The sequence below is a fragment of the Chlorocebus sabaeus genome, chromosome 8 (genome assembly GCF_047675955.1).
Source record: "Chlorocebus sabaeus isolate Y175 chromosome 8, mChlSab1.0.hap1, whole genome shotgun sequence".
Lineage (NCBI taxonomy): Eukaryota > Metazoa > Chordata > Mammalia > Primates > Cercopithecidae > Chlorocebus > Chlorocebus sabaeus.
This window is the reverse complement of record NC_132911.1, coordinates 77,080,476-77,091,267: the sequence shown is the minus strand read 5'-3', so window position 1 is coordinate 77,091,267 and position 10,792 is coordinate 77,080,476.

Below are 10,792 nucleotides of genomic sequence, written 5' to 3'. Positions count from 1 at the left end.
TATAGACAATAAACACGCAGACTTTTTCTGGCTTTTGATGACACAATCAAATGATTTAAGTGAAAATTGCGATTCTGAGACTATTCTTTCAAAAAGGATAATTCTAAAGCTGACTTGCCAGTGCATCCAGATTTTAGCTTGCTGAATATGTGGCAAATGCTGAAATAATTCAATCCTAAACAAACTGCAAGAATTGGTGCAAGGGGAAATGATGTGAAACTAACTGCCAAGAGAAAATCAAAAGTTTCTATGGATGACTGGCCACATTGCAGCTCATAATAGTCATCTGTAGGGTAGATGAAACAGTGTGTCAACAATTCATTGGTTGGATGATTATAATGATACCTGTAAATTGATGAAGAGGCTTGAATTGCAGTTTTTAAAACAAGTTCAGAAATGCTTCATTCATTTCCACCGAGCAATGTGCGTGTCCCTGAGGTCAAAGACAGCATCCATCACTTTAGCGTACCCAAGTACTTAACAAATTCAAACTAATCCACAGCAGTAGACTGAGGTCGTGGTTGGATGAAAGACTGCTCAAAGACCCTTTCACCTCGTATCTCACTTGCACTTCCAAGCCGCCTCCCAGGCTTCCCGCAGTGTGCTAAAATGCCTTTCTTCCGCAGGCTGGGCTTGGTTTCTTAGGCTTAACCTACTAAGAGATTTTATGTTCACCGAGAATGCTGTCCTCTATTGCATAGATAGGGACTGATGACTTCTGATACCTGATGCTTACTTAATCTCTGCATTTTGTGTGCTGCCGTGTCATCTTACAAATACCATGATTACGAGGCTTGGAGCATTGATTATGTCTGTCTGCCTTCTCATTACAGCAGACGTCATGAGTCACTTCTGTATCTCCCACACCTACCACAGTGCCCAGCACATAACTGGTTTGCAATAAATACTTAGAGAAAAAATTGTAATGATGTCTTGCAGGGATGTGGGTGGGAAGGGGAGAAGAGATAGTTACCATCTCATAAGGACTTTTGTTTTCAAGTGTTTTTTTCCTAGGGACAGGGTCTTGCTCTTTTACCAAGCTGGAGTGCAGTGGCATGATCATGGCTCACTACAGCCTCAAACTCCTGGGCTCAGCCTCCTGAGCAGCTGGGACCACAGGTGCATGCCACCAGACCCAGCTAATTTTTTAAAAATTATTATTTTTTTTTTGTAAAGATGGGGTCTTGTTATGTTGCCCAGGCTGGTCTTGAACTCCTGAGCTCAAGCAAACCTCCTGCCTCAGCCTCCCAAAGTTCTGGGATTATAGGCATGAGCCACTGTTCTTAGCCAGGAATTTTATTCCAGTTTATTCACAAAAATGCTATGTGGGAAATATTTATCTTGAACGATGGTGCTTGAGGGAAAGAAAACAAACTGGTTTAAATAAAGGACGGTGAAGAAAGACCTTCGGGAGATAATCCATACCTCCTGAGTGATTTTAGGAGTTGCTCACAGTCTACCCAGGTCTAGTTAAATTTCAAAGCACATGGCCTTCTTTTCCCTAGACATGCCCATTCTTATGTGTTCCCATTCCGTATGCGATACTTTGTAGGCTGACGGGGTAGGCTGAGAGCATGTAGAAGAGAGATTGAGAATAAGAGACTGCCTTGAGGGGTCTGAGCAAACTGGAAGAGAAAAGAAGATGGGGAACAGTTATGCGCTGAATTGTGTCTCTCCCCACCACCAAATTCATATCTTGAAATACTGGGTGTTAAGCCCAGTATCTCAGCATGTGACCTTATGTGGAAATAAGTTTGTTGCAGACGTAATCGGTTAAGTTAAAATTTGGGAGGGCTCCAATCCAATATGACTATTGTCTTCATAAAAAGGGAATATTTGAACACGGAGACACGTACACAGGAAGACTGCTGTGTGAACATGAAGACAACCTTCTATAAGCCAAGGAGAGAAGCATGGAACAGATTCTTCCTTCACAGCCCTCAGAAGGAGTCAACCTGCCAACATCTTGATCTCAGACTCCCTGTGCTACTGTGAGGCAGTAAATCTCTGTTTAAGTCATCCTGTTTGTGGTACTTCACTATGGCAGCCTGAGCAAACTAATGCAGGAATGACAGAGAATGTGTGTGTACCTGTCAAAGAATGATTTACTGAGATAGAATTAATTGAATCGTGGGCTGCGAAATAGTAGGTCTGAGGAGGAGAGCTGGTGCTAGACGCTTCAGAGGAGGAAAAAAGGTGAGAAGATACTGACTCTGTTCCTGGCACTAGCCTGCAGATGGGCTGCTGATTGGAACAGCTCTCTGTAGGAGGAGGAGAGATGTTTGTACTCGATGGGTCTTTCCAACTGGTCAGATATTTGAAAGCGGAGTGGCCACATAGCCACAGCGTGGAAATTGCTGGACAGGCCGACTACTGCTAATCCATGGCCCTGCAGACTCTGTGACTCTTGGAAGGCTGTAAAAGCAGGAATTTGTGGGAAATAATATTGGTGGATATAATCTAGGTGGGTGCACATGTGTGCTGCGTGGTGTGTGGGCATGGAATTTAAACTTTTGCCACATCTGACATTGCATTTTAATGCAAACTCCTAGAGGGTTTGTAACGGTGGCTGTACCACTTTCTTGGCATAACATCTTATGCAAAGTTAGAAGATAGTTTTCCTTTGTGATAATAATTTTATCCTTTTAAGCTTGGTAAAAGGAGAAATACTTTTTAAAGTTATATTTTTAAGCCAGTCGTATGTACAAAGCCTGCATTTACATCTACTGAAATCTTTGAGACATGCTTCTGTTTACTTCTTAGAATATAAACATTTTAATATAAAAAACTGCAATATAAAAAATGGAACCCAATAGTAACCAAGAAATAATAGTGAGTGTTTTCAAAGCACTTTCACATATACTATTTTATTTGATCCTTACAAGATCCCTGTGGGATTGTCAAAGTAGATCTTGCTGTCCCTCCCTTACAGATGAAGAAAACAGACTTGTAGAGTTTAAGTAAATGCCCTAATCACACAGGTAGAGAGTAGCAAAAACAAAACTAGAACCTTGGCTAGTTTCAGTGGCTCATGCCGTAATCCCAGTACTTTGGGAGGCCAAGGCTGGAGGATCACTTGAGCCCAGGAGTTTGAAACCACCCTGGGCAACATGGCAAAACTCTGTCTCTACAAAAAATGCAAAAATTAGCTGGGTGTGGTGGCACACATCTGTAGTCCCAACTACTTGGGAAACTGAGGTGGAAGGATCCCTTGAGTCTGGGAGGTGGAGGTTCAGTGAGCTGAGATCGTGCCACTGCAATCCAGCCTGGGCAACTGCACTTCAGCCTGGGCTACAGAGTGAGACCCTGTCTTAAACAAACAAACAAACAAACAAACAAACCTTAAAACCTAGTTCTTTCCATCTCCAATTCAATAATCTTTATCATTAATTAAATATTTTAAAATTTAAGAAACTTAACAGAAAATAATACCACAAAGTTTAAGGTCTTAGTTTTTTTTAACGGTCTAACTATGCCTTTTTTGTCTTCAAGATATTTATCATAAAAAGTCTATGAAATCTTAATAGAAATCCAATTGCTAACTGTACGATTCATTTTCTAAGTAGAAAAAAAATGTGGACTCTGGAAATTGCAGAACTGGTTTGAATATCTCTAATTTGGGCACGTTATTTTACATCTTCAAACTTCCATTTTTTTCAACTGTGAAAGATAAATGGCAACACCTGCCTTACAAGCTCCAACAAGATAAGATACATTAAATATTTAATGTAGTTCCTGGTACTAAATAGGCCTTAATAAATGTATTGTGAATAAGAGAGTATTTGGAGGCTTAGTGTGCAAAGAACATGTTTTCCCTCAAGCAAATGTCTAGGATCAAGGTCAAAACCATGATACGCACCCATGAGCTGCATTCACACCCACACAGGGCTGCTGCTGGCCAGTGAGTGCACTTACTTCCCACTTTAGAACTAAATGGGGTAGAACATTCCTTTCCCTTGAAGGGGCACATTTCTCTCTGATTTGTCGCGTGGCAGGCTTCCTAGGACTCTGCCCTTCGCTGACACGAGGAGAGTTTTGCATGTAGGAAGAAAGAACAATTTGCTATAAAGATCTCTACTGTGGATCAGAGAAGGCTATTTACCAAAAAAGGAGCAAAATTAGATGACTTCCTTAATGTCATCCAGATGATTTTCTCCTTTTCATTTCTGTAAGCTCTCTTATAATTCCACAGCATTTTCTAGCAGCACAGGATTAAGCTTGGCATTATCCGTAGTTTTACCATCATAAACAATGTGTGCTGGGCGTGAGTGTTCCGGCTGCGCCTTTTTAATTTCAGAATTCCATTGTATCTAAACCTCTTATATATGGATTAATGCTGTGTAGTTTACAAAGTGTTTAATGTCACCTTGCCTACTAAATGTGTCCAGTTCTAAATTTTAGTATTTTTTTATTTATTTTTGAGACAGAGTCTCACTCTGTTGCCCAGGCTGGAGTGCAGTGGTGTAATCTCAGCTCACTGCAACCTCCGCCTCCTGGGTTCAAGTGATTCTCCTGCCTGAGCCTCCTGAGTACCTGGGATTACAGATGTGCTCCACCGCACCCGGCTAATTTTTGTATTTGTGGTAGAGACGGGGTTTCACCATGTTGGCCCGGCTGGTCTCGAACTCCTGGCCTCAAGTGATCCACCTGCCTCAGCCTCCCGAAGTTCTGAGATTACAGGCGTAAGACAGTGTGCCTGGCCCAGCTCTGTGTTTTAGTTCACGGAATTTTAGAGCTGGACACATTCAGTAGGCATTGGCAGACATTTTCTATAAAGGCCAGGTAGTAAATATTTTAGGCTTTGCAGGTCTTACAGTTTCTGTCTGCTGCAACTACTCAGCTCTGCCCTTCTAGCATAAAAACAGCCATAGACAATATGGAAACAAATGGGCATGGTTGTGTTCCAATAAAACTTTAGTTACGGACATTGAAATTTGAATTTCATTTAAATTTCACATGACACGGAATAATATTCTTTTTTAAAATAATTGTTGCCCATCATTTAAAAAAATGTAAAAATAAATTAGCTTACAGGCCATACAAATAGGCATAATTTGCCTACCCCTGAATTAGAAGATTATATTCATAGAATCAGTGTTGGATTTGTAGGAGATCTCATAGAGCCTCTCAAAGCCTTTCTTTTTATAGCTGGGATTCTGAGCACAGAGAAATTCCATACTTTCCCTAAGGTCATACAGCTAGTGAGTTATAGACCCAAAACTATAATATCCATCTCCTGATTCTTAAATCCAAATTTCTTTCTACCACGTAATTGCTTCAATAATCACCATGACTTATGCACATCCGGGAAATCATCTATGATGAACTTGTAATTAACCTGTCGACATAAATGTCTGTCTCCAAATTAGCTCTACTTGGAGAGACTTTGCAAAGTCATTTCTGCAGTCGTGTTACTTGCATCCTGCTATTATGGTCAGAGAGATCACATGTGAGACCACTGCCTTGTGGCTTACACTGTTACTTAAATTGAATATTACAATTTTTGAACTAACAGGGTTCTTGGAGATTTTCTTGGCTCCCATTATCAAATTATATAAGGGAAATTGAGGCCCAGAGAGGCTAAATGAACTGCCCAAGATCACTCATTGGCAGGATCAAAGCCAGGGTTTTAGACTCCCACTACGGAGCTCTTCCGATTGCACCATGTAGCCTGACACACTAGTTAATGGAAACAAAAATTAGTCATCATTAAAGCATGTCTTTTGTGTTAAAATCCAGGGCTAACATACAATAATTATTAATTACCAGCTCATTTTTATGAAGCAGGAACTATACTAGACATGTGTAAATTATATAATTAAATGCTTTTCTTATTTATCTCCATTTTTACAGATCAAGAAGCTGAGACTTGAGTTTACAATAATTTATTTCATGTTGCATAATAAGCGATAAAGCCACAGTTCAAATCCACTTTTCTATTTAAAACTTGAGCTCTTTTCACTTTCCATATCCCCTCTGTTGAGTGCTTTTCTTTAAAGCCACGGAAACGGCAATTGAAATGGCATAAATTATAAAAAGGATTTAATAGAGCAGAGGACTGAGAAGGGGGAAGTTTGACTTCTAATGTCAAGCAAAGCCCCTGTGATTTCCTGGCTCTCTCTCCCCTGGCTTGTTGCCTAAGATCTCAGGCTGGCTTCACGTGGCCAAACGCGTCCCCATTCTCCCCTAGTATGTGAAGAGATGAAACCAAGTCATCTATTGAACAAATGTCCCGGATCCCTGGGGCTCTGATTGGACCAGCCTCTGATTGGACCAGCACTCAGCCTCTGAGTGATGGGTTCATAGACTGAGGATAAGATTAATCCTCAAAGCTCATCCCTAGAACTAGGGGTGCAGTCTAATAAAAGAAAGGAAAAATTGATTGAATTTATCTTTACCACTTCCATATCCAGTTTACATTTTTTTTTTTCATTGACAGGGTCATCAATTTTTCCCTTCTTTTCTCTGTCAATGAAAAAAATGTACACTGGATATGGAAGTGGTAAAATAAATTCATTGACAGGGTCAAGGGCATAGAAATGGCAGCATAAACCTTACTGGTGATGTACTTGACTGCTTTCTATAAGGTGATAGGAGAAGAATTACTCAAAGTGAGTTATGCATACCACCTTAAACAAGCATCTTTGGATACCAGTCTTCACATTTTGGCATTATTAAATAAATACAGGTACGAGCTTACACAGGCAGTACCTTTCCAAAAGTTATTGGAGCTTTCCTGGTGGCTGAATCCGCATTTTCCAGGGAGAACGTAAAGGGATGAATCCTGATCTTCATAACCCAAATTCAAAATCCTCCTTGTCTGCCCGGATCCAGTGTCAGTATCTCAGACATCCCTTCCCCTTCCCTTTAATGGTAACACTTATCACCACCTGCTGCGGTGACTGCTTACACGTCCAGCTCCTCCACTGGATTTTGGTCTTCTTCACCATTTTTACCCACCTTTGACCCTCAACGTAGAATGACATCACACCCTCAGAAAGAGAATGCATGCAACCATATGAACAGCGCTAGCTCTCCAGGGAGGGCTGGGCTTGACCCCCTGGGACACTGCCCAGGTCGTTTAGCTCCTTTTAACCTTCCCTTCAGCAAAACAAGTAAGTTTTTGGGCAATCATAGGATTGCCCAAAAAGCATGTTATAAAATGTAAAACGATGAAAGTGATATCTTGTTCCATTTTTTCATTGGTTCAGGGATGCACATGCTTCCAAATTTAAACATCTCTGAAACTGAAATCTGTCCTACAATCACATATAAGTATGCATCACAGTGTAATTAGCATACAGGGTTTGTTTTTGTTTTTGTTTTTGTTTTCTGTATTAGTGTCAGATAAAACACTGGTGCATCTTTCTTTTTTTTTTTTCTGAGACAGAGTCTCGCTCTGTAGCCCAGGCTGCCAGGCTGGAGTGCAGTGGTGTGATCCCGGCTCACTGCAAACTCCACCTCCTGGGTTCACGCCATTCTCCTGCCTCAGCCTCCCGAGTAGCTGGGACTACAGGCGCCCGCCACCTCGCCCGGCTAGTTTTTTGTATTTTTTAGTAGAGACGGGGTTTCACCGTGTAGCCAGGATGGTCTCGATCTCCTGACCTCGTGATCCGCCCGCCTCGGCCTCCCAAAGTGCTGGGATTACAGGCGTGAGCCACTGCGCCCGGCCTACCGGTGCATCTTATAAGCAAAAGTGGCTAATATCCAATATTCTCTCTGTCTCTATCCATGCAGTATTCTGCCTCTGACAAATGTCCCCAAATTGTGTAAGAATCAACTACCTTATTTGTCAACCTCCAAAGGTTCCCTCTACAGCCCTCATAACATCCCGGTTGCTTTTAAAAACTTTTTATTCATCTTACACGGATAAAAATGTAAAACATAGGCCAGGTACGGTGGCTCACACCTGTAATCCCAGCACATTGAGAGGCTGAGGCAGGCAGATCACCTGAGGTCAGGTGTTAGAGGCCAGCCTGGCCAACATGGTGAAATACCATCTCTACTGAAAATACAAAAATTAGCTGGGCCTGCTGGCGTGTGCCTGTAATCCCAGCTACTCTGGAGGCTAAGGCACAAAAATAACTTGAACCCAGGAGGTGGAGGATGCAGTGAGATCCAGCCGCTGCACTCCAGCCTAGGTGACAGAGTGAGACTCTGTCTCAAAAAAAAAAAAAAGTAAAACTTACATTTTAAATGTACCCAAACCTTTCTGGAAAGTATTTGTATTTTGATTTACACATACACTATTATAGTTACAGAATTTAGTACAGTACTTAATCTTATTTGTCTTTACTTTCTATTCCAATCTTTCCCAATCCCTCATAAAAAGCTTTATGTAACGGGAAGAATGTTGCGGTGTTTTGGAAAGAATAATTTCAGTTCTAGTTCTGTTTTGTCACTAATTAGCTACATGTCTAATCTCTCTGTCATCTGCAAAATGAGGATGTTAATATTTTCCTCACAATTATGCAGCATCAAATAAAATCATATATGTGGATTTTTTTTTTTTAATTACTATATTCTGGCCAGGTGATGGATCACACCTGTGATTTCAGTGCTTTGGGAAACCAAGACAGGTGATCTGCTTGAGATCAAGAGTTTGAGACCAGCCTGGGCAACATAGCAAGACCCAGTGTCTCCAAAATATAATTGGCTGGGTGTGGCAGCATGTGCCTGTAGTCCTAGCTACTTGGGAGGCTGAGGTGGGAGGATCGCTTGAGTCCAGGAGTTTGATGCTGCAGTGAGCTATGACTGTGCCAGTGCACTCCAGCCTGGGTGACACAGCAAGACCCTGTCTCAAATAAATAAATAAATATGTTCTAGAATGATGAATAGGTAGATCTCCATTCTCCCCTCCGCCTCGCCCCCCCCCCCCCCGCCCGCCTCCATAATTTTACCAATCCTGCACAGCTTCCAAAGACAACACTTCAGAAGAAAGAGTGTCTTCTAAGGTACATTTTATTACTTCCTGTAGTCATCCACCTGATCACTGGGATGATTTCTGCTCTCCAAACATCTCCAGGGCAAGGAAAACAAAGCCACTAATTGTTACAGTTGACTGCATCCAGTTTCCAGTAAGGATGTCAACTCCATTGCTTTAAATGTCAGGGTCCTCTGACTTTGCCCATTCCTGCAGGAACAGCTTCCTTTGCTAGAGCCTGCTACGGGAGACTTATCTTGATATTTTCAAGACAGTACAAGCTTTAACTTGAGATTGTTTCTTTTAATCTTACTTACCAGAGACAAGCTCCTTTTTACGCTGTTAAAGTAGTAATCATTTGTGGTTTTCTTTTTCTTTCTTTTTTTAAGCAACAAAACCTTTCTGCTTTCCCCAATTTTGCACACAACCAAAACTGCACTTGTCTTTACGTGATTTAGCCTTAAATTATGGAGTGGGAGTGGGGTGGACATTAGGACATTAATAGAGATATTTAGTTCCCACTAACATCGCCTCATCTCTATGGGCATCTCACAACAATTTAAAAAGATTTAGTGTTCTATGTTTGAGTTGGGGGCACTGAGATTTGTCAGAAATTATAGAATCAGAATTAGACCCAAATTTTGTAATTCTGGAACCTAAATCTTGTGAGCACAGACCTCCTAACTTTTTGTTTTTGATTTTCAATTTTGGTTTTGTCTGTAAGGAAAAGGGCTGGCGGGGGTGGGGAGGGGGCTGAAAAAAATGGTATTTGAGCAGGCATTTGGCATTATACTTTTAATTCTCTTAAACTAGACCTCTTCTTCTCCTTTCTGTTATCACTTCGTTTCATGTTTTATTCCTGAAAGTGAACTTGTCAGCAGATCATTTTCCTTTACATCTTTCTGGAACTGTTCCAGATTCTTATGGCATTACAAAAAAAGTATCTGCCTAAAGGCGTTCTATAAAGCAGACAGTCTTAGAGAAGGCGTGGGTATAAATTACATGAATGAGTTAATACAAAACTGCTAATAAAACCTATAACATGGGAAAAGGCAGAGGGTATAATTTGCTGGCAAAGTTATTTAGTTCCAGCTACAAAAGCTAAAGATACACACCTACCCCCACACCCACCCACACACACACACATATAAGTATATATGTATATGTTATTTCTTTAGACTACAAAAGTAAGAGAGACTTACCTAAAGAGGAAAAAATAATCTCAACGTTGAGAATTTATTTGTATAAGCTCACAAAGAAAAAATTTCTTTTTGACTTTCGAGTGTGTTTTTCTTGGAAGATGAAATAAGATTAGTCTCCACTGGTCAAACTTTGTTGTTAGAGTTTGTAAGATAAAATTCTTATAATGTATTAAATCTTTTTCATTTCACAATGTGTTTTTTATGGTTGATTACTGTATTGTTTTACTGCTTTTGTAGTCAAGCTTTTCGTTTCTACTTTTGTTAAGTTTTCTCTCTGATGAGTAAAGAAAATTCCTCTAAAAATCCTTTTATGAGAAAGGAAGAAAGTCTATGAAATTAATTTGATTTCTTAGGTTCGCAGATGCAAAAAACGTTATATTCTTGGCTTCACATAAAAACCATATTAGGTTAAATGATTTAAGAACATAAAATGAAAATTCCAGAATAAATTTTGGTGAACAAAGAGAGTGGTGCTGAAAACGTAACACATTTGGAGAGAAAAGGAGAAGAAAATATATATATATATATAAAGTTAGGCAAGCATTTTATTAAAGTGAAAGTTCTAAAATATCAGTACACAGAGTTTTCAGGCGGAGCAATTGGCTTTATCAGAAAGCAGAGCCTCGTTATTTTATTTATTCTTCCCACCATTCATGAATTGCCTCCT